Here is a 24,822-nt window from a genome sequence, read left to right as displayed (position 1 = left end):
TCAAAACGATTATAGACCTAAAAGGAAGAGCTACAACTATAAAGCTTTTAGAAGAAAACATAGAAGACAATCACAGTAACCTCGGGTTAGGAAATGTTTTCTTAATCAGGACACTAAGAGCACAAGTATAAAAGGAAAAAAGAGAAAAACTGGATTTCATAAAAGTTAAGAACTCTCAGTCTCCAAAAGACACTTAAGGAAGTGAAAAGGCAAGCCACAGACTGGGCAAAAATATTTTCAAATACTTTCTAATAAAGAATTTGTATTTAAAACGTGTAAAGAACTCACACAGTACAATAAGACATAAGGCCCAAAAGGAAATGGGCAAAAGACTTGAACAGATATTTTACTAAATAAGATACACAGATGGCAAATAAACACATGAAAAAATGCTCTACGTCCTTGGTCATTACGGAGATGTAAATCAAAACCACAATGAGGTACCACTGTACACCTATTAAAATGGCTAAAATTTAAGAGACTGATCATTACCGAGTGTCAATGTGGAGGCACAACTGGAATTATCATACACTGCACGTGGCAATGTAAAACACAACATCAGCAGCAGACTGTCAGTTTCCTAAAAACATAAGCCTACTCTACCATCCTGCCATTGCAGCCCTAGGTATTTACCCAAGAGAAATGAAAGCATAAGCTAATATTAAGACTTGTACACAACATGCATAGCTGCTTTACATGTAATAGCCCATAACTGGACAGAACTCAGCGGTCCATCAACAGGTAAATAAACGAACAAATTGTGAAGTAGCAATACAAAAAAGTACCATTCAGAAATAAAAAGAAATGGCCTATTGATAAACACAGATGAGCAAGTATCATAAGTATTATGCTAAGTGAAAGAAACCAGAAACAAGCATATATACGGTATAATTCTATTTAGATAAAATTCTTTAAACTTTAAAATTCTTTAAAATTTAAAAGGCAAAACTGTGGTCATAGAAAGCATGTCAGTGATTGCAAGGTCAGGTGATCGGTGGGAGAAGTAACTGCAAAGGAGATTTCTATATCATGATTGCTGTGGTCCTGACACAACTATGTACGTTTATCAAAATGTGTCAGATTTCACACCTAAAACTGATGGGTTTTATTTTGTATGTATATTATACCTTAATATAGTTGATCAAAATGAATGTATACAGTATGTCATTTATATAAAATTGTAAAATACCAAAATAATACTATATATTGTTTATTAAAGTATGTGTGTGTGTATATACGTTACAAATGTAAAACGAAAAATGGGAAAAGACACCAATTTTAGGACCATGGTTACATCTTGAGGGAGAGAGAGAAAGAAGGGATGGGTTTGGGGAACTTCATATGTGCTTGTAAAGCTTTCTTCCTCCCTCCTTCCCTCTTCTTTCCTTCCTTCCTTTTACTTTCTTTCTTTAGTAGACTTTATATTTAAGAACAGTGTTAGATTTACATAAAAATTGAGCAGGTAGCACAGGGAGTTGCTATAGAACCCTGTCCCCTTCACAGTTTCCGCTATTATTAACATCTTGCATTTCTGTTGTACATTTGTTAGAATTAATGAAACAACACCGATACATTAGTATCAACTAAAGTCCATAATTTACATTAAGGTTCACTTTTTGCATTGTACAGTTCTATGACTTTGACAAATAGTGTCACATATCCATTATTAGGAGTATTATACAGAACAGTTTCCTAGTTTGCCCTAAAAACCCCTGTGCTTCACCTATTCATCCCTTCCACCCATCCCCCAAAGCTGTGACAACCCCTGATCCTTTTACTCTCTCTGTAGGTGGCCTTTTCCAGAATGTCATACAGTTGGAATCACATAGTATGGAGTCTTCGTTCAGACTGGCTTCTTTTACGGAGCAATATGCATGTAAGTTTCCCTCATTTTGGGGGTGGGGGTGGGGGATGATAGCTCATTAATTTTTATTATCGAATACTATTTCATTGTCTGGATGTACCACAGTTTGTATATCCACTTGCCTGTTGAAGGATATCTTGGTTGTGTCTAGTTTTTGGTGATTATGAATAAAGTTGCTATAAGCATGCATATGCAGATTTTTGTGAAGACATAAGTTTTCAACTCAATTGCATAAATAGCTAAGAGCATGATTGCTGCCTTGTATAGTAAGACTATGTTTGTCTTTGTAAGAAACCGCCAAACTGTCTTCCAAAGTGGCTGCACCACTTTGCATTCCCACCAGCAGTGAATGAGAGTTCCTGTTGCTCTGCATCCTTGTCAGCATTTGGTATTGCCAGTGTTTTGGATTTTTGCCATTCTAAGTGGTATCAGGTTGTTTGAACGTGTAATCCTTTGATGAAAAATGATGGTAAATATCTTTTCATATGTGTTTTTACCATCTGTATACCTTCTATGGTGAAGAGTCTGTTCAGATTTTTTGCCCATTTTTAAATTGGGTTCTTTCCTTATTATTGATTTTCCAGAGTTGTATATTTTAGATACAAGTCCTTTATCAGATACATATCCTGTAACTATTTTCTCCCAGTGTGTGGCTTTTATCTTCATTCTCTTTACAGTGTCTTTCACAGAGTAGACATTTTTAATTTTAATAAAGTACAACTAATCAATTTTTTCTTTCATGCATCATGCTTTTGGTGTTGTACGTAAAAACTCATCACCAAATCCAAGGTCATCCGGATTTTTCTCCTGTATTATCTTCTAGAAGTTGTCACATTTTACATTTAGGTCTATGTTGGATTGGACTTTCTAACATTGTGTTGAGGATTTTTTCATCCATGTCCATGAGAGATATTGGTCTGTTGTTTTCCTTTCTTGTAATGTTTTACATGGCTTTGGCATTAGGGTAACGCTGGCCTCATCAAATGAGTGTCCATCTCTCTGCTAACAGTACCCATCAGTTCTTGCATGTTGTCTACTTTTTCCATTAGAGCCCTTAACATATTAGTCATATTTATTTAAAATTAGATATCTGATAATTTTAAAATCTGTGACATAGCTGAGTCTGGTTTTGATGCTTGCCTTCTCTTTTCAGACTATGTTTTTTCTTGCCTTTGAACATGCCTTGTAATTTTTTGTTGAAAGTCAGACATGACGTATTGGGTAATAGGAACTGAGGCAATTAGGCTTTTAGTGTGAGGTTTTATGTTAATCTGGCTAGGAGCCAGGCTATGTTTAATGTTTTCTGTAGCTGTTGGTGCCAGGGACTTCAGTTTCCTCTAGCTCCCTAGTTTGTTTCTCTTTCCTGTTGTCTTTGAATTTCCCTATGACATCCTTCTTAAATAGAGTCTGTGCCTTACAGCTCCTTCATTGTAATCCACCATTATTATACTGGAGCCCTGTTGATGTGGTTAAGATGCTGGGGAAGGGAAGTATTCCATAATCCTATGATTAGATATCAATCTCTCAGTACCTACAGTCCCTGGGCTTTGACCTTCAGAAGTGTTTCTTAGGCAGTTTTTCTCCCCTTAGGAGACAGAAGAAAGTTAGAGGGGCCTAGAGTTGTCTGACTGCCCTTTCACCAGGTCAGATAAAGCTTGGTAAAGTAGTTTGCCCTAGAGGACAGGTCTTTGTCATGGAGAACACTCGATATGTACTGCAAAATGATTACTTTTTCTCTAGGCATAATTCAGAAGGTTACTTTCCCCCTCCTCCTTCCTGAAACAGGAAAGGAGTTTTTTCTGGTCTTCACTGGGAGATCCTGGTGGGACTCCTGGAGGTAAACCCACAAAAGTGTGACACGTCCTCAAGACTGAAGCCCCAGGAGTTTTTAACTCTCAAGCTAGTCCACACTTCAGCCTCCAGCAACCTGTCAAAATTACCATTTTAAGTGTTCCTACCAGTTACTGGCTCTAACAGCTTCTGCTCCCAATAAGCTGATTTTGGCTGTGATTTTCTTTATTTGCCTGTGTCTCCAGTTTGGTGGAGGCAGTATGCCCTGTGACCTCAGTTCTCTGATGGATCTAAGAAAAGTCATTGATTATCACTTTGTTCAGCTTTTTTCTTGTTGTGAGAATGGGAGCTATGACTTCCAAGCTCTTTACATATTGGAAATGAAACCAAAAGTCTCTCTTCTTCTCTCCCTCTGTCTCTCTCTCTCCCCTTCCTTCTTCCCTCCCTCCCTCCCTCCCTCCCTCCCTTCCTTCCTTCCAATGTAAATATGGCAAAATGTTAATATCTGTTTAATCTCAGTGATTCGTATTCCTTTAAATTCGGGTTAGAGGTAATGGTGCTGGCCTTCCTTAAGGAGACAATCCTGTTCATTAGAGTGCATTTACATTCCTGCCTCACTTTGCAGTCATTAAAATAAAATGGGCTTCAGTTTCTATAAAAAGATTCACAGTCAAATCAGCAAGAAAGCACACAGCCCTCCAAAGTTCATTACTCGTCCTTTGGCACATTGAAAAGGCATTTTAAAGCATTTCAACAGCTACACTGAAGTGTGTTCTGGATGAGAAGATACTGTTTTGAAAGCCCTTCCCTGTGAATCCTATTCACCTGCCTTCCCCCCAGGCAGCAGTAAGGCTGATGAGAGTTTTCAATGAGTTAGACTGGTAGGAAAAGATGACTACTCATGTCCACATGGGGTTTAAATTGAAGCACCTTATTAAACCAACACACTGGGATTTTTACGTTAAGATTTCTGTTATCGCTTTTAGCCATCATTACAATAATGGCAACAATAACTACAGTTGACCCTTGAACAACACTGGCTTGAGCTGCACGGGTCCACTTATATGTGGATTTTTTTTTCAATGAATGTAGTACTTGTATCTTCATTTTACAGATCTTTAAATGAACTGAGAGTGGGGGAAAGCTTGTGTTCTGTTAGAGATCACAACATGTGGAATCAAAAGAACGAGGGTTTGAATCCTATTCTAGCCAAACTGTTTCAGCTTCCTGCCCTTGGATGAGTCATTTATCAATTCCTTTGGGTTTTTGGGGTTTTTTTTTAAGTGAATGGTGTTTTTTTTTTAATTTATTTATTTTATTTTTGGCTGCACTGGGCCTTTGTTGCTACACCCGGGCTTTTCTCTAGTTGAGGCGAGCGGGGGCCACTCTTCGCCGTGGTGCTCCGGCTTGTCATGGCAGTGGCCTCTCCCGTTGTGGAGCACAGGCTCTGGATGCGCGGGCTCTAGAGCTCAGACTCAGTAGCTGTGGCGCATGGACCCAGCCGCTCCGCAGCATGTGGGATCTTCCCGGACAAGGGCTCAAACCCGCATCCCCTGCATCGGCAGGCGGACTCTCAACCACTGCACCACCAGGGAAGCCCGATTCCTTTGTTTTCTGACACGGAGATAGCAGTACACGATTTTCGACTGTACCCTGGGTTGGGGGAATAGGTGACCCTAACCCTCACATTGTTCAATGGTCAACTGTACTTTTTAGTCTGTTCAGCACGTAATTCCAATAATGTCTGGTTTTATGTATAAATGGTTTAACACACCCATTATTAAAATTTTTATTTTCTCTTACTCATAAGATAAAGTTTGTTTTATCAGAGATTTATATCTTGCTTGGATAATGTTGACTTACTTCACATTCATGGTATTTGTTTTTCCTTCACATAGCACACACCAAATGGTTTGGCATGAGTCTAGGTGTCCCTGGTATACTATTACCTACAAGCTACGGCTACTTCTGGATGTTAGATTTCTCTCCCCACAGTGGCCATATTTTGCCATGTGCCCTTCTGCTGGAGGTGGGGTAGGGGTTGGTGCTTACATTAGTTTGCTAGGGCTACCATAGCAAAATACCACAGACTGGGTGGCTTAAAAAACAGAAATTTATTTTCTCACAATTCTGGAGGCTGGAAGTCCTAGGTGGCTATCTTCTCCCTGCTTCTCTACGTGGTTTTCCCTCTGTGTACAGCTGTGTCCTAATCTCTTCTTCTAAGCACACCAGTCATATTGGATTAGGGCCTACCTTAATGACCTCATTGTAACTTAATTGTCTCCATAAAGACCTTTTCTCCTGTGGTGCCTGCGCACGCGCACACACACACACACACACACACTGGAACACTACTCAGCCATAAAAAAGAATGAAATTTTGCCATTTGCAGTAACATGGATGGACTTGGAGGGTATTATGTTTAGAAATAAGTCCGAGAAAGAAAGATACTGCATGGTATCACTTATATGTGGAATCTAAAAAATACAACCAACTAGTGAATATAACAAAAATGACACAGACTCACAGATATAGACAACAAAGTAGTGGCTACCAGTGGGGAGAGAAAAGGGGGGGAGGGACTATTTGGGATGGAGGATTAGGAAGTAAAAACTATTGATATTATATATAAAATGTGCAGCACGGGGAATATAGCCAGTGCTCTGTAGTGGCTACAGATGGAGTATAACTTCTGGAGACTGTGAATCACTATATTGTACACCTGTAACTTATTTAGTGTTATACATCAACTGTACTTCAATTTAAAAAAGAAAAAATAAAGAAAGACCCTGTCTCCAAATGCAGGCTCGTTCTGAGGCACTGGGGGTTTAGGACTGCAGCATATGGATCTGGGGGGACACAATAACATTGCTGGAGGGCAGGGAGAGAAAGATCACTTCTTTTAATGCTCACTGTATTTGAGGCCTTTACACACGTTATTTCATCCTCACAAGATCTCGTGAGGTAGGGGGTATTATTACTGATTTACGGATGAGGAGACTGAAATATAAACCAGGCAGTCAGGAAGCGGTAGAGCCAAGATGAACACCTGACTCTGTCTGGCTTCACAGTCCATGTTCTGTCCACCACTTCACATTGCTTGTCTTTGCTTTAGTCTGACACTCTCTCCTCCTCTGTGTCTTGCCCCTTTTGGCCCCCTCTACTAAGTGACTTGTACTCTTGGTACCACTGCGCCCTCCCCAGCCCAAATTATCAATCAACACGCTTGGAGAAATAAAGATAGCTTGTTATCAGAACGGGTAACGGGCTCTTGTCCTCGACTAACCCAAAGTCTCAGCCCTTCCTCACAAGCTCTATGTCAGCACACACTTAGTAACTCGAGCAGGGCATTCGTTCAGTCAGTTTCCTTTGATGTCTCGTCCCAACTTGGGATGCTCTAGCCATCACTTAAAGAAAACCAGTGCTCAGGGATCTGGTACCATGGTCTGAGGCAGTTGCTATAGGAATGCCTGTTATCCCCAGGCATGGTGTCCTAGAAATACCTCTTCTGAGTTTAGCACATTCCTTGCAACTAGGACTCATGGCAAAATAATCCTCTAGTACAGGCCTATCACACGCCAAACACGTTGATGAAACATTTGCATTGCTACTTTTGAAACCTACAAATAGGATGGGGCTTGAATGTAGGCAGAGGAGACAGCTGCCTCTGGGGTGATTTCAGGAACCCCAGGAAAATGTCCTCGGTTAAAGTACTTTGTCTCCCACTGGATACTGCTTTTGTGTTTTGTGGGGTTGTTTTTCTTGTTGATTGCCTAAATTTTCCACTCTATAATTGAGAGATAAATTATTTTTGTATTATTGAGCGATTAAATCAGATTCTACTTACAGCTCTCAGACTAAGTGCTAAACAATTGCTTCAGCAGAACCTCCCCACCTGCAAATGAGTTAGGTTGATCTGCGAGGGGTTCAGAGCTAATTCAACCATTTGATTAGCACTGATGCTGACACAAAGCAAAAAGAGAGTCACTGGACTTCAGCCTTCAGCTCTGCACACAAACACAAACACAGACATGTCATTTCATATCTCTTTATGCAGGCAGTCCTCCCAGGCTGATCTGCTTCAATTCAAGGAGACGTTCTCAGTATTTGTACTAATGGGTAAATATTACTCTATAAAACTTGGCTATTTGCCTCTACACAGAATAAGTTATAAATATAGACAAAAATTATCAGAACTAGAAAGGGATTTAGAGATCATTTATTTCAGTCCCCTGACTTTTATGGTGGAGAAAACCCAAGGTTAGTACACTTAAGAGATTCATCCAGGGCTTCACAATTAGTTAATGACAGAACTAGACATTATCTCTGAGTCCTGGCCTCTTCCTACAACACCATTTTCTACTATACCCTGAATATGTATGTAACTTCATACATGTGGTTGTTATAAAGTGCCTCTACCCGCCTCCAAAATTGGATTTTAAAAAAACGTTGTTTCTTAAAACTAAAAATAAGTCAGGAAAAAGCTATGTCTTAGTCTTTAAAGACATTCAGATAACTAAGTTATTACTTCTGCCAGCTTTTAAAAAAGAGGAAATGTGATATTTAAAATAGCATACTGAAGTATCATCTATTTCCTAAGTTTTATTCCAATTTACAGTAAATATTTTTAAACCTCTATGTGTACTTCCTATACTTCTATGATGTAGCTCTGAGGTTGAACTGACAGCCAAAAAAGAAAATACTAGGCAATAAATGCAGTGCCAAAACCCAGGTCATTTACAGAAAACACCCTAAAATGTTCTGAGGAGACACTGTCAAGTATTACGGCCCTAAAGTGCGATCTGTTTTGGTCCACGGGCTCACACTGACACAGATGATCTAAGTGCTTTTCTGCCAAGTCGACAACCTTCAGATAGTCTACAACATTCTTGGGAACAGGTGCTCATTAGGATGCAAAGGAGTTTTCTCAGATGCTGCCGTCTGTGGTCTTCCTCGTCACATTTGGAAATAAGCACTCACTCCCTTGTACTTTATGGTAGCTGTTATCTGTGACTCCCTGACCCGAGTGATCACACAGACTGACTGGCACCATTCTTATTTACGTCCCTGCCCTAGCTGTCTTATTCGATCTTTAGATGATCATTTCTGGATGTCTGTGCCCATTACAGGACCCAGGACAGAATCTACATGCAATATGTGGCTCAGAAATATTTTCTGAATAAATAAATGACTAAGTGCACACTGCCTATGATGAAAAATCACATCCGTTACAAACCAGTTGCAAAAGAAAATACAATATACTTAACGTGCTTAAGATTTAAAAGTTTAGTATGAAAGGAAATGTTATTTCTTATAAATGCGTATGAGTGTCCATTATTCTTATTCATCACACTTTTCTGTCCAGTTGGTGGGTTTATATGTTGCTTTTGGATCTTGGCTTGTATAAGTGAATATAATTTATGCTGAAGATGTCCAGGGGAATGGCTAAAATAGTCATGCTTCTATTGTAGGAAGAGAACCTTAGAATAGTCCAAGCTTCTGAATTTATAGGTAAGGCAATCAAGGCCTGGCAAATTATATTTGTTCAAGGCCAAAAAGCAAGGTAATGACAGAGATCGATATTTTGTGATAGATATCCACCCAATAGGGATTTTGAAAACATATTTGTGAGCTGTAAAATGGTGTGCACCTGCCCACACCTCTTTTTGGCCTGTATGTTAAAATTAACTTGCAGAAAATAACTCAAATTACACTGGAAGAGTTAAAGATCCCACGTGAATGTACCATTAACCTAACTTTGTGAAGAATGTTCTACTGCTAAAGGGGTTTAAATATTGACATGGATTATTAAGGTTGGGGAAGAAGGACAGCACAGAGGGGCAGGCCTGATATTCTAATTTCTCGTGAGGCTGTAGATTTTTTTTTAAGTAAAAATGAAAAGGGTGGACAGGTTGTCATTACAGGCAATGCCAATTTAAAAAGTTTATCACTTGGAAAAAAGTGAGTCTTGAAGAATGAAAAAAGACAAATTTTGAAAGACTGAACAGTGAATGGATAAAAGACTTTCCTACATGTATATACAACAAACATTAATTTAATTATTTTAATCAAACTTTTAAATAGAAGATGACTGAAAAACACAAACACTAGTCTTTATTTAGTTAGGTGGTGAGACCAAGTAAGGTTTTGGTTTTAAAAACTTCAAACCCAGCTTCCTACATTAGTGGAATTTTCATCACAGTTGACTTACTTTTCTATCATCTCTCACCACGATGAGCTAGTGGCTCTTTTCTTTCTAGTTGATCTATTCCTTTTCTTACCTCTGCTCTTCCCTTGAGTAAAGTGCCTCTCTCCCTGGGATGCCTGATAAAGCCTATTCATTCTTCAAGTCCAACTCAAATGTTCTCTCCCAGTGGGGAATTTACTCTAATCCTCCCTGTTAGAATTACACACTCCCTTCATTATACTTTCATAGATTTCTTTTACTCAGGATTGGCTTTTGTCTAGAGCCCAAGTTCCCCAATATTATACGGCCCTCACCAGCTCATATCACTCACTCTGAACTTGGTCATCGCCCTAGATGTTAAGTCCTGACTCTGGGCTTCCAACCTCAGTTGCTTCCTACCTTCTCCTTTTCCTCCTTCCCAAATTTTTGCACTGTACGCTCTGGAAGCCATACTGCAGTAGCTTTGAAGATATTTTGATCACAAACCAGCAAAATACTAAATCTTTTTCTTTTATATAACTCAGAAACCACATGGAATATATACACATTTTATTTTAAAATGTGCAATGCATTCTATTGTCTTTTTTAAACAAATAACACTGCTGTGAGGCAACTGCACACCCACAGGCAAAAAAAAAAAAAAAATGAAGTTATATCCTTACCTCATACCATACATAACATTTAACTCAAAATGAATCAGAGACCTAAATATAACAGCTAAAACTATAATACTTCTTGAAGAGAATATAAATCTTTGTGACCTTGGGTTGGAAGGAGTTCTTAGATAAAAGACCAAAAGCAAAATCCATAAAAGAAACATTAAGAAATCGGATTCATTAAAAACTTCTGTGCTTCTAATGTGATACCATTAAGAAAATGAAAAGACAAGCTACAGGGTAGAAGAAAATGTTTGTTAATCTTGCATCTAGTAAAGAAATATATCCAGGACTCTCATAATTCAATAATAAGAGGATAACCCAGTTACAAAATGCACAAAAGATATGAAGATACATGAATGGTTAATAAGCTCATTGTGTGCTCAACCACATTAGTCATCAGGGAAATTAGAACCACAATGAGATACCAATACACCCACTAGAACAGTTATAGTCAGAAAGACTAACACTACCAGTTGGAGAGTGTGCCGCCACTGAAACACTCACGCATTGCTGCTGGGATGTAAAATGGTACAGCCACTTTGAAAAATAATTTCGCAGTTTCTAAAAAGTTAAACATAAACTTTTCAGATGACACAGAAATTCCACTCCTAGGGATATATCCAAGAGAAATGAAGACATGTCCACCCAAAGACTTATACACAAATGTTCATAGCAGCATTATTCATATTAGCCCCAAACTGGAAACTGTCCAAATGTCCATCAACTGGTGAATGGGTAACAAAATGTATCCATACAACGGACCATTCGGCAATAAAAGGAACAAACTGTTGATACCTATTCAACATGGATGAACCTCAAAAATGCTATGCTAAGGGAAATAAGCTAGACACAAAAGACTGCATATTCTATGATTCCATTTATATGAAATGTCCAGAAAAGGCAACTATAAGGAGACAGAAAGATCAATGGTTGCCTAGGGCTGAGGATGGAAGCAGAGATGAACTTCAAACAACACAAGGAAACCTGCTAGGTGTTAAAAATGTTCTAATATTGGATTGTGGTCATGGCTTTACAACCACAGTTGACTCCTGAACGGTGCAAGGGTCAGGGATGCTGACCTGCTGGGCAATTTAAAATCCACGTATACCTTTTGACTCCCCCCAGATTTAATTACTAATAGCCTACTGTTGACCAGAAGCCTTACCGATAATATAAACAGTCAATTCACACACATTTCATATGTTATATGTATTATACACTGTATTCTTACAAAAAGCAAGCTAGAGAAAAGAAGATATTAAGAAAATCATAAGGAAGAGGAAGCACACTTACAGTACTGTACTATACTTATCCATACCATAAGTTCACATCACCTGTTTACAAGATGAATCATCTGTCAGTACCTACATCAGTATTGTCTTATATGATACAAAACACTGTAGATGTTATGTGTGTTACTAACATTAGACATGAAAAATGAAAAGATAATGTGAAAAAGAAATTCATATTTATTTACAGGTATAATAATTCATGCATTGATAACAAAGAAGCAGCAATATGATTGCTTTATGGTCACCTAGTTGTAATCAATACAACTGCTTCACAGTAGCCTAGCATATACACTAATGAATGAATCGTTATTAAAAACTTTATGTCATACAATATTACAGTCATATTCATAATACAGTATTGGAAACATTGTTACAGTTTTTAGAAATCCACTTACCTGTGATAATAGGCTCCAATTACAGGAGAGAGAGGCATACTGTACAGTAATATAATTCTTTGAAAGCAAAGTTAAAAATAGTAAAAAAGAAAACCCTAACACATTATTAATTTTAGATTAAATATCACTCACTCACCTTACGTGCATGTAAGGATAGGCTAGCATCTACATAAATATTATGCATCCATGCCATACATTTTTCCTTAATTTTTTTGATATTTCTAGGCTACGTGGTTCATCTGCAAGTTTTTTCGAATTGTTGCAAGTCTCCAAAAAAATTTTCCAATATGTTTATTGAAAGAAATCTGTGTATAAGTGGACCTGCGCAGTTCAAACCTCTGTTGTTCAACGGTCAACTGTATAAATTGAAAATCATTGAATTGTACACCTGCAATAGGTGAATTCTATGGTGTGTAAATTATACTTCAAAAAAGCTGCTTTTAAAAGTAAACACAGGACTTCCCTGGTGGCACAGTGGTTAAGAATCCGCCTGCCAATGCAGGGGACACGGGTCCCTGGTCCGGGAAGATCCCACGTGCCGCAGAGCAACTAAGCCCGTGCGCCACAACTACTAAGCCTGCGTGCCACAACTACTGAAGCCCGCGTGCCTAGAGCCTATGCTCTGCCACAAGAGAAGCCACCAGAATGAGAAGCCCGCGCATAGCAACGAGGAGGAGCGCCCCCCGCCACAACTAGAGAAAGCCGGCGTGCAGCAACGAAGACCCAATGCAACCAAAAATTAATTAATTATCTTGAGAAAGTAAAAGTAATGGTAGTCAAAATCCACTAAATTGATTTCTTGACTCACTGATGGGTCATGATCCATTGTGGAAAACATTGTCTTATTGTATAGTAAGCAAACTCCCCTAGATCCTTAAATTCTCCCTGAAAGTTCTCTCCACTTCTTGCCTTAAGTGAAACCAGAACATCAGCATTATTTCCCAGTGTCACGTCCAGATTTCCTCCCAAACATGGGCTCACACCCATCTTCTGTGGAGTCCCAGTTTGGGGTTTTCCCCTTCCCTACCCCTTCCTTGCATCTCATCATTGCCCAAGTTCTCCAACAGTACTTCCTCAGACATGTTCACCTCCCTCCGTTTCTACTCCTCTGCCTTAGCTCAGGCCACTATCATCTCTTGCCTTGATCATTGAAACAACTTCCATTGGTGGCTTTGACTCTAATCTTGCCACTTTACAATAGATAGGCCCTTCTAAAACACAATCTTGTCAAGCTAGTGCCTGCTTAAACATTTTAATGGCTTCCAGTGCCCATAGGATAAAGTCTAAACTTCCTAACAAGGCAAGCAGAGTGTCTAGCTGACAACAGATGATCAGCAAAATCTGTTGAAAGAGAGAATGAATGCATGTCATGGCACTAATTTTTTATTTAATCTCATTATATCTCTTTGTATGTATGCCTATCTCCCCTAAGAATTGAACACCCCCCTAAGACAGAGATTTATGTGTTTATATTCTTTTGTCTTCTCTAGCCCTCAGCACAATGCACTTCACACTGCAGGAATCTGATTGCATTTGTCAGTGAAGGAGCGGAAGAGGGCTTTTCAAAGAACAGTATTAGAGCCCAAGAGTTTCTGGTTCCCCAGAACGTTCTTGGTTTTGGTTTAACCTGCAGAGAAAACAAGAGGCTCCTGGTACAATATGCAAACTCACCAAATGTTCTACATTCCTGAAATCTGCCTGGGGACTCATCATTCAGACACTGTTTTGACTTCAGAGAGTTGATTAGTTCGGTTCTGGACTCCAGTCAGCAGCCTCTTCTTGCCGAACGCCCCTAGAATCTTCCAAAGAGAAGGAAGAACACATTTAATGTTTATGTTGAACATAAGAGGTTTGAAGGATACTATTCACGTGTGTGATAATAGTTTCTATCCCAAATGTCTCTAGAAAGGCTTAGTCCATCTCATTATCAAGTCTGGTGAAGTGACAAATATGCTCTATGGGTAGTACATGAAAGCATCTCACTGGTAATACAGGAAAGCATCTCACTGTCCTTTCCTTTTCACCAACTTGAAAATAAACTCTGTCAAAGTGCATCTTCTTGGTTCGCTGCTAAAACAAAGCCGGGCATCTTCATGAATTACTTGGCTTCCTGTGTCTAAAAAGGTCATTTTCATTTGATTCCAAAAAATCTGCTGCATTTTTCAGAAGAGTTGGCATTTTTCAAAAGAAGAGTTGGATAACTATTTTTTTACCCAAAGCTCTTATCAAAAAGAAAAATTACTATTGCATTCAGCCAAATTAAGGCTGCCTTCTGTTATAAAAGAAGAGTATTCTTTCAGGGTTTCCCTGGTGGCGCAGTGGTTGAGAGTCCGCCTGCCGATGCAGGGGACACGGGTTCATACCCTGGTCTGGGAGGATCCCACATGCCGCGGAGCGGCTGGGCCCGTGAGCCATGGCCGCTGAGCCTGCGCGTCCGGAGCCTGTGCTCCGCAATGGGAGAGGCCACAACAGTGAGAGGCCCGCGTACCGCAAAAAAAAAAAAAAGAAGAGCATTCTTTTAAAGGACTTTACATGTGGCCATTTTGACACTTATCTTGGTCTTCAAAATAATAGATTTAATTAGATCATGCTCTTCAGAAAGATAAAGAATAAAACAAAATAGCCAGGATTCATAGAACAAAGAGCTTCATTGAAGTGACTTCTCAGAAGGAATCATTTTTAAATATTAAATTACTTTTTGGGTTATATTTTGAAATGTTTTAAGATATTTTCACAGTTAAATTTCCGGTCACACTCTGTTCTTGCCATCTCTTTGTTTTTGCTTATGCTTTTGCTTTATTCTCAAATACTATTCTCTCTGTCCTCATCCTGGCCAAGCCTTTTCTTCCTTCAGCACCAGTTTAAGTGCCATTTCCTCTAGGAGGCCTGTCACTAAAACTTGAGCCATCACTAATACTTTTCTGGAGAACTATTTATTCCATTTTGAGCAAAGCTTGTCAACTGGGGGTAGGGATGAGGGGGAGAGAAGCACATAAGAATCTTAGGCATAATTTTTAAAGGATATCATAATGTATTTTAAGATAAAAGATAAAACTATTTGCATTGATTTATAGACGTGAAAAAGGAATAAACTTCTTAGGAGAGTAGACCTCTCTTGCACCCACCCCTCTTTATATCAGAATTTCTAGGTGCAATGTTTTTTTTTTTTTAATTGGTAAAAACTAATTTGGAGGCTACCCCACATGGTGCACTTAACATGTAATACTCAGCATGCATAAAGTTCTTAACAGTTTATAAAGGGCTCACATGCAGTTCTCAGTTGGTCCTTATTCCAGCCTTATAGGTGGGATCAATATTATCATGTCCATCTTAGATAAGATAGCTTAATATCAGACAAGTTAAACCACATCTGTAATGACACATTAGTAGTAAGAGGGAGACCCAGGCTGGGATTTATATTTAGTTTGCTTTTTTTTGCACCATGCTATTGAAGGATGTCCAAATATGCCACCACCAAAATATGTCACTTTGGCATAAGGATTATTCTGAGCTGAAGGCAACTGAGAAACAGCAGTTCTACCTAAAAGCAGGGTATAAATTTCCCTTTTTGAAAGTGTCCCCTCTCCCTTTTCCCATACCAGGATGAGGAGATGATTCTCATCACTGGAGAAAGCACTGATTTGAGTCTGCACAACAAATCTTACCAAATTACTCTTATCTTCCATTAGTTTCTTCCATGTGTTTACTTTCCCATAATTTACTGCCCTAGAAGCCCAAACCCTTTTTTCTTTGTCTTATCACTTCTCCACACTTTATCATCCTTTGTTAAAACAGTATATAAGCTCCCAGACCTAACCACTTTGGGGGTTTTTACTTTTTTTCTGTGAGGCTCCCCATGTGCATATGAAATAAGCCTGTTCTCCCGTTACTCTGTCTTTTGTCAGTTTAATTCACAGTCCTCAGAGTAAGAGAGTAAAGTAAGAGGGTAGAGGAAAAGGTTTTCCTCCCTTTACACTATGATCTCACATTTTTCATGTCTGAGAATTTTTTGAGAATTTCTTGAGAATTTTTTTCCCTCAACTTCCTCATTGTGTCTAGTACAATCATGGGAGAGTGGCTGGCTGGCTGGCTAGATTTGCTACAAGAGACATTTAAGGTGACATATAATTGTTACAGGATTGAAACTAGAGGGATAAACATTTTGACTTCCCCAACACCTTGTTAATATTTTCTAAATTAAGAAATCTGTAAAAACCCTAAAGCTATTTACAGGTTAATCATGATTATTCATTTGATACAGCTGGAAAGATTCAGGAGCCACATTTTGATCAGTGTCACAAGTCATTGGACATTATTATTCAATTGTTCAATTATTGTTATTAGATGCTATTGTTCATTACTGTTCAATGAATATTTACTCTTTATTACAGATTACTTCTCAATACACATTTGAGTATTCTTATTTGTACTTTAAAAAGACTTCTCAAATAAAAACTAATATGGTCTTTGATAAAGACATTAAAACAATCAATAAACTAGTTGTCAGTTATTTTTTCATTTAAATATAAATTTCCTTTCTCTATATGGAAGGGGAAAGATGGGACAAGGTAGTTGGGCTAAGAAACAATAGAATTATCTGACATTTTTGCATGTGAAAATGGAGTACCTGTGCAATCTAGATGTGGCCTCCATATGAATTGAGAAACAGTGGATTCATGTGTTGGCTTTGCCTCCAGATCACTATTTCACTGAAATTGAAGTATTGCAAGTTTATCAAAGCTGACTCCTCCTTTCTTAGCTGAGGCTAAGAAAACTGGGTCTCTTGTCAGCTCTTGCTAATGAAGACAAAATAAACAATGCTTGCAGTTAATCACTGGCACATGAACTACACTGCTGTGGGAAAATAGCATGTGGCTCCAAGGTCGCAAATGCATAAGGACACAATATATGTTTGCTGAAAGTTTGGAGCCAAGTAAATTTTTAAGATTTTTGAAAGTAAAATTCCAAATGAATTCTTTTTTTTCCCATAAATATCCAGCTCCATGAAGAATTTAATGCTTGATTATTGAGATTCTACCACATGCCAGGAGCTTTCAAGTGCATTGTTATATTTTCACTCAGTTATTACGATAACCTCAGGCTCTTGCTGCAACACTACATGTTTTCAACCACCAATGGCTGGCAGAAAAAGTGAAGCAATATTTTTTTTAATGCCACCGTTTAGGAGAGCTCTGTAAGTTTTTTTAATTGTCTTATTCGATAGGTGTGTTCCATAAAGGAGAAAAATCAGAACCTCATAATTTTTTTTTTTTTTCGGTACGCGGGCCTCTCACCGCCACGGCCTCTCCCGTTGCCGAGTACAGGCTCCGGACGCGCAGGCTCAGCGGCCGTGGCTCACGGGCCCAGCCGCTCCGCGGCATGTGGGATCCTCCCAGACAGGGGCACGAACCCGTGTCGCCTGCATCGGCAGGCGGACTCTCAACCACTGCGCCACCAGGGAAGCCCCCATAATTTTTTAAATATGAAAATTATCTTTATTAGAACAACTGGTCCAAATAAAAATGCTGTCAAAATAAATCCTTTTGGACTTCCCTGGTGGCGCAGTGATTAAGAATCCGCCTGCCAATGCAGGGGACATGGGTTCGAGCCCTGGTCCAGGAGGATCCCACATGCCGTGGAGCAACTAAGCCCGTGCACCACAACTACTAAGCCTGCACTCTAGAGCCCATGAGCCACAACTACTGAGCCTGAGTGCCACAACTACTGAAGCCCGTGCACCTAGAGCCCATGCTCCGCAACAAGAGAAGCCACCGCAATGCGAAGCCCGCGCACCGCAACGAGAGAAAGCCCGTGAGCAGCAACGAAGACCCAACACAGCCAAAATTAATGAATAAATTTATTTTTTAAAAAATCTTTTGCTCCTAAAGGGGATCATAATTTATCAAATTCCCTGCATTTATTTAATACTATTTATCTTATTTCAGAACCGTATGATCTATAGGAATTACATGATAAGTATTTTGAACTCAGACAAAGAAATGTAGGCAAGTTCCCTAGCGTTACAAATCTTCAGTTTTTCTCTCTAAATAGTTTAAAGATTTAACATTAATGTTTAGAAAAGTTTTTCAAATGTAACATTTAAGTACCTTCCCCCCCAAGGACTACATCATCCTTTCAGTAATTAACCAATCTGATTGCTTCTGGTCAAAATCAACTCCTTAGCAAAATTATACTTGTGTGTTTACAACGGTGCAGTTACTTAAACAACTGGATTCCAGGAAATGAAGCTGTAAAACATGTTTAGGTAAATATTTTTTTTTTTTTCGGTACGCGGGCCTCTCCCTGCTGTGGCTTCTCCCGTTGCAGAGCACAGGCTCCGGACGCGCAGCCTCAGCGGCCATGGCTCACGGGCCTAGCCGCTCCGCGGCATGTGGGATCTTCCCGGACTGGGGCACGAACCCGTGTCCCCTGCATCGGCAGGCGGACTCTTAACCACTGCGCCACCAGGGAAGCCCCATAATTTTTTAAATATGAAAATTATCTTTATTAGAACAACTGGTGCAAATAAAAATGCTGTCAAAATAAATCCTTTTGGACTTCCCTGGTGGCTCAGTGGTTAAGAATCCACCTGCCAATGCAGGGAACACGGGTTCGAGCCCCAGTCCAGGAGGATCCCACATGCCACGGAGCAACTAAGCCCGTGCACCACAACTACTAAGCCTGCACTCTAGAGCCCATGAGCCACAACTACTGAGCCTGAGTGCCACAACTGCTGAAGCCCGTGCACCTAGAGCCCGTGCTCCACAACAAGAGAAGCCACCGCAATGAGAAGCCCGCGCACTGCAACGAGAGAAAGCCCGTGCGCAGCAACGAAGACCCAACACAGCGAAAAATAAATAAATGAATAAATAAATTTATAAAAAATAAATAAATAAAATCTTTTGCTCCTAAAGGGGATCATAATTTATCAAATTCCCTGCATTTATTTAATACTATTTATTTTATTTCAGAACCGTATGATCTATAGGAATTACATGATAATTATTTTGAACTCAGACAAAGAAATGTAGGCAAGTTCCCTAGCGTTATAAATCTTTAGTTTTTCTAAATAGTTTAAAGATTTAACATTAATGTTTAGAAAAGTTTTTCAAATGTCATATTTAAGTACCTTCCCCCCCCAAGGACTACATCATCCTTTCAGTAATTAACCAATCTGATTGCTTCTGGTCAAAATCAACTCCTTAGCAAAATTACACTTGTGTGTTTACAATGGTGCAGTTATTTAAACAATTGGATTCTAGGAAATGAAGTTGTAAAACATGTTTAGGTAAATACTTTTTAACATTATCCAAATGGTTCTGTTAACTTGATTTACAAAATTTTTAGCAATTTCTGTTGCAAAGCAAATCTTCATTTCAGTAGAAGGCTATTGCACCAATCTCTTAAGAATAACCCTTAATATGGGTCATCCCAATTTTGTTCAGCTCTGGAGAAATTTTAAATTGACCTAAATAATTAATATACAGCTACTTCCCAAGGGCATAGCATAACTAAATTCCAGGCACTAAATCTGGAATCAGGACACCTGAGTTTGAATGGAAACTTTTAGTTACAATTGATATTCCTTAACCTAATTGGGAAATGATACCCATTTTACAGAACTGTTGGAGGCTTCAATTTCATAACCTATCTGAAAACTCTTCATAAATAGACAATCAAAAATTATTTCCTTTCCCTGGGGTGAGAGCACCTACAACTGTGACCAAGCCCATAAAAGTCAACTGTAGCAACAGGCAAACAATGGGTTGAAACTCATTCTTTGTCTTTGCCCTTGAGTTGGGATTTCTGCTTTGCCTCAGAATAAATCAGAGCCTATTCATGCCTAAGCAGATACTGACCCCCCTGCCTGCCTCTGGGGCCCCTGGCATAGCCAGACGCTCAGTGAGCCCGCCTATTACTAACTGTCCTCCACTCCACCCCCATTCTGGCTTCTCCGAGATAACACAACCTTTCTCACCTGCATTTTCAAATCAGTTCATGTATCAATATGTACTTATTTTCTATGGCTTTTATTATGATTGCCAAAAAATGGTACTATTGGATAATCACTTATTAAATAGTAAATTTCATTACTAAGTCACATACGCCCAATAAAGGATGATAAAATTATTTTTTCCACACCAAGCTCCAAATGGTACCCAAAACAGCATTTTGAAGGATGTCTCATTGACTGTCTACAACATAGTCATACAGGGTACTATATAAAATGCAGGTTTATCTGGAGGACTCAGTAGTCTGCAAGCCATTTTAACTCCCTAGGGAAATGTTACCACAGTGACGTTTGAGCATGGTGTTAAGTGTACAGTCGGCACTTGAATACCTTTGGATTTACTGAAGAACCAGCATATGTCACTACAGTTTGACACTTCTCCCTTTCGTTTCTCCTTTTCATCCAAAGTACATCCGTTGTTACTCCTAATCCACCACGGACCCTTTGAACTACTTGGTCCAGTCCATGCATGAGTGCACCACGTGGAAGAGGAGCGGGGTCCCGCTTGTAAAGTCAGTCTCAAGCTGCTTGTTTCTATTTGCTCCTCAACCCTCTTCCCGTTCTGCATCTGAACTTCACTGTAGATGAGGGAAGTAAATTAATACTGAAGGCAGGGCTTCCCTGGTGGCGCAGTGGTTGAGAGTCCGCCTGCCGATGCAGGGGACGCGGGTTCATGCCCCGGTCCGGGAAGATCCCACGTGCCGCGGAGCGGCTGGGCCCAAGAGCCATGGCCGCTGAGCCTGCGCGTCCGGAGCCTGTGCTCCACAACGGGAGAGGACACAACAGTGAGAGGCCCGCGTACCGCGAAAAAAAAAAAAATACTGGAGGCAGATGGCACGCAGGAAGTAGCATTTACTCATGATAGTAGTGCTAGACTTCTACATAAGTGGACAGGGGCAAGCAAGGAGCTTTATAAGAAATTTCAGGTTAATGTGACTCACAAGTTACTCATAAATTAATAACATGTTTTGAGTAACATAAATTAGCAGGTTTATTCCCACTATGTTATTTTGCCAATGATACCATCACCACATTCCTGTAAACAAAAAAAGAATGCTTTAGGACCTCTGAGATAAACATGGAAAAGAGAAAGTGTGAAAGTATTCTAACCAAAGAGCCAAGTGATTTAAGGTGAGATTACATTAATAAAGTATTATAACCGATTCACTTTGCTGTACACCTGAAACTAACACAACATTGTAAATTAAACATACTCCAATAAAATTTTTTTAAAATAAATTAATAAAGTATCATTTATCTCTCAGCTGATTCCGCAAACTTCTCTGTAACATTGCTGGGTGTATGTGGCGCTTTCAGCTTGGTTACTAATTCTAGATAAATAACCTCCAGTCAGGTGTCTGAGCTCTCTTCCTTCATGATTCTGGGAAACACTTTTTAAAGATATCATGGACCGGGCTTCCCTGGTGGCACAGTGGTTGAGAATCTGCCTGCTAATGCAGGGGACACGGGTTCGAGCCCTGGTCTGGGAGGATCCCACATGCCGCGGAGCAACTAGGCCCGTGAGCCACAACTACTGAGCCTGCGCGTCTGGAGCCTGTGGTCCGCAACAAGAGAGGCCGCGATAGTGAGAGGCCCGCACACCACGATGAAGAGTGGCCCCCACTTGCTACAACTAGAGAAAGCCCTCACACAGAAAACGAAGACCCAACACAGCAAAAATAAATACATTAATTAATTTTTTTTAAAAAAGATATCATGGACCAAATAACATTTGTGCTCTCCGAAGTCCCTGGCTGGGCTTCCAGAGTCATATAATGGGGAATGCCTCTGAGACCTGGACAGCCTCGCTGTGAAAGCAGCAGCTAAGATTCAGCTGATAACAGCAACAGATGAAGTTAAACTCTGTGTGGCTGAGATTATATTTGCATCGAGTCACTAAATTCTTGTGCATTTGTTTATTCCTTCATTTGTAAGTTCTAAACGGAGTTGCATTTTGAGAAACTTGCCATGAGAAGAAGTGAGCCTGGGCAGAAAGGATACCATCTGGAATAGAGATGGCACAAAGGAAAATCCGTTACAAAGAGCTCACAAGTTTTCTTTGTTTTTATTTTCTATCTTTACGAAAATAAAAACAAAGAAAACAAATGCAAATACGAAATGTAGCTGATGTTACGCTTTTTTGACAAATCTATTAGGGACCTTATCATTATCTGGGAGCTGATATCACAGCCCAGTCTCTAATTATTTCTGTTCTGTTCTTGCTTCCCGGGCTTGTTGCCTTCCCATCCATGACCTTCGTCCACTTCTCCACACTGACTCTGCTCTTTCTTGTGCTGATTCAGCTCAGGACCTTCTTCCCCTGGCACCATTTTAGGAATGACCCTCCCACCCAGAATCCAAGTCACTACTACCATTGTAGGACAGTTTCCAGAATGTTCACTGGAAAAAGTCATTGTATTCAGCATGATAAAATTTATGAGGTGTAGATTAAAACATGGAGCAAGATATAAAGAGATCAGACAGACAAATGGAGATTCTGAACACATACTTTAGTAGAGATCCTATACAAATAAATATATATATATATACATATATACTGATGTTATATACATAATTCATGAGAATTTAGGGAGATTATTTTGTTTCTTGAATTCTTGATCTACACAATATAACTTAGTACCTCAGATTAATTACAAAGATACAGAGGACCCTGGGTAGCCAGATGCTTCATTTTCTTCTGAACAGGATTAAAAATACGACAGATTTGTTATAAGGCACAGGACACTCTAAGACGATAAGTCATGGTCACTGACCTTTCACTCCATTCTCCTAATCCCTGTCAACTGCTACATAAAATTATGCTCCAGGAAAATGATTCCCCAGCTCCTTTCCCTAATGGTCCCTGGAAGCAGAAAGTGAAGAAACATTGCTCTTAGGGAAATCCCTGAAAATCCATAGGCTAAGAAACAAAAGAACTGTGGGATCACCCAAGGAACTAACAATTTGAAGACAAAGCAGGTGAGGAACTCTGAGGATTTTCTTGCCCCTCTCTGGAACCCCGAGGGGCTGAGCAGACACTTGATGCCACCAGTTACACCCCAGACCAGCAGAGGGCAGTGTGATAGAAGCTGCCCCAAAGAAAAGACTAGTTCACAGCGGACGGAGTCCAAGACCAATCCAGTCAGGGCTGCATCCACCATTCTGGATTCCAGAATATAAGAGAAAGTAAAGTACAAGTTTCAGAGGCAGCTTGACTCCACTTCCAATCACTACCGGATAGCTAGGTGACATAACCTTAAACAAGTGACTTCTTGATATTTATCGTCATTTTAAAAATGGAACTATTTATACCTTCTTCACAGGGCTGTTCTGTGATTTAAAGACGATAACACATATGAAAGCATTTTTGGTGCATCGCAGTACTGCTTCTTACAAGTGTGTGAACTTGACACGCGGTTAAACTCTGCACCTCCATCTGCTCATTGATAACATGACGATAATCCTCATACCTGCCTCATAGGGGTCTTATGAGTATTAAATGAGATAATACATATAAAGTATTTGGAATCATTCCCAGTAAATGATATCAGCTATTTTTTAGTAATAGCAATAAATGTTAGCTATTAATATTAGGAGTGAGCACTCAACAAACGAAAGCTATAATCATTATCATCATTCAGAGACTATAAGTGAACGAGAGAAACATTCAATATGGAATTTTCCAAACTCACCAGATCCACTCGTTACAAAACTTAAAACTTATCTTCTTTCCTTTTAATCAACTTCCTTTAACCATAATACAGTCAAAGTATTTATAAATGGAAATCTCAAGTCAGGCTATTGGGTGCATTTCTGGGACTTCTTAGTGCTTAAACCTAAGCCATGAAATGCAAAATAGCTCTCCAGAAGCTACATGGGCCTTTCCAGCAACAAGAGGTACTTTCATAAAGATTACATTTATACAAATGCTGACACATACCCATGGATACAGGCACTCCTAATTAACTTGGTCAGAGGGTTCAAATTTCTGGCTTTGGCAGTTTGAAATAGCTGGATTCCAACAAAACTGTCTAGGTAATGCACTGGATGCTTGCCATATCGTTTAAAATCAAAGAGTTATAGGAACTTAAAGATAAAACAGATATCTTGGTGGTCATTTAATTCAGCTTCCCACCCAATGGAAGCTTCTTCATCAACAGGAATTCATGATCAGTCCCTCCCTTTAGGAAGAGCTTGCTCTGTGACTGACCATGGTTGGACAACATGTAGTCATTATAGAATTTTTTTCACATATTGAACTAAAATTAGCTTCCTAGAATCTTCTATCCAGTAATCTTATTTCTATCCTCTGAATATAAGAAATCAAGCCAGTGCCCTCTTCTCCAGGAAGACTCTTCACTCTTCACTAGCTTTAAAACAGCTCTCACACCTCCCCTTAGGTTTTTCATCGCAGTTCTTCTAACCATTTTCCATCCCGTCTTATCCAGTATTATTGTGAATAGTGCAGTGGGAATATTACCTCCAGGCTGATCATCTGTTGTGTTTGCCTATCTAGTATCCACTTCCCTCTGCTTCTATTCATAGGATGCCTCTTTGTGTGGGAACCTACCTCATGTGGTTTGGATAGAAATGATCCTATCTGCTGCTACTAACCCTTCCAAA

This window comes from Monodon monoceros, unplaced genomic scaffold (genome assembly GCF_005190385.1).
Source record: "Monodon monoceros isolate NGI ecotype Baffin Bay Population unplaced genomic scaffold, NGI_Narwhal_1 Super_Scaffold_15, whole genome shotgun sequence".
NCBI classification, from domain to species: domain Eukaryota; kingdom Metazoa; phylum Chordata; class Mammalia; order Artiodactyla; family Monodontidae; genus Monodon; species Monodon monoceros.
Note: the sequence above shows the minus strand (reverse complement) of the source record.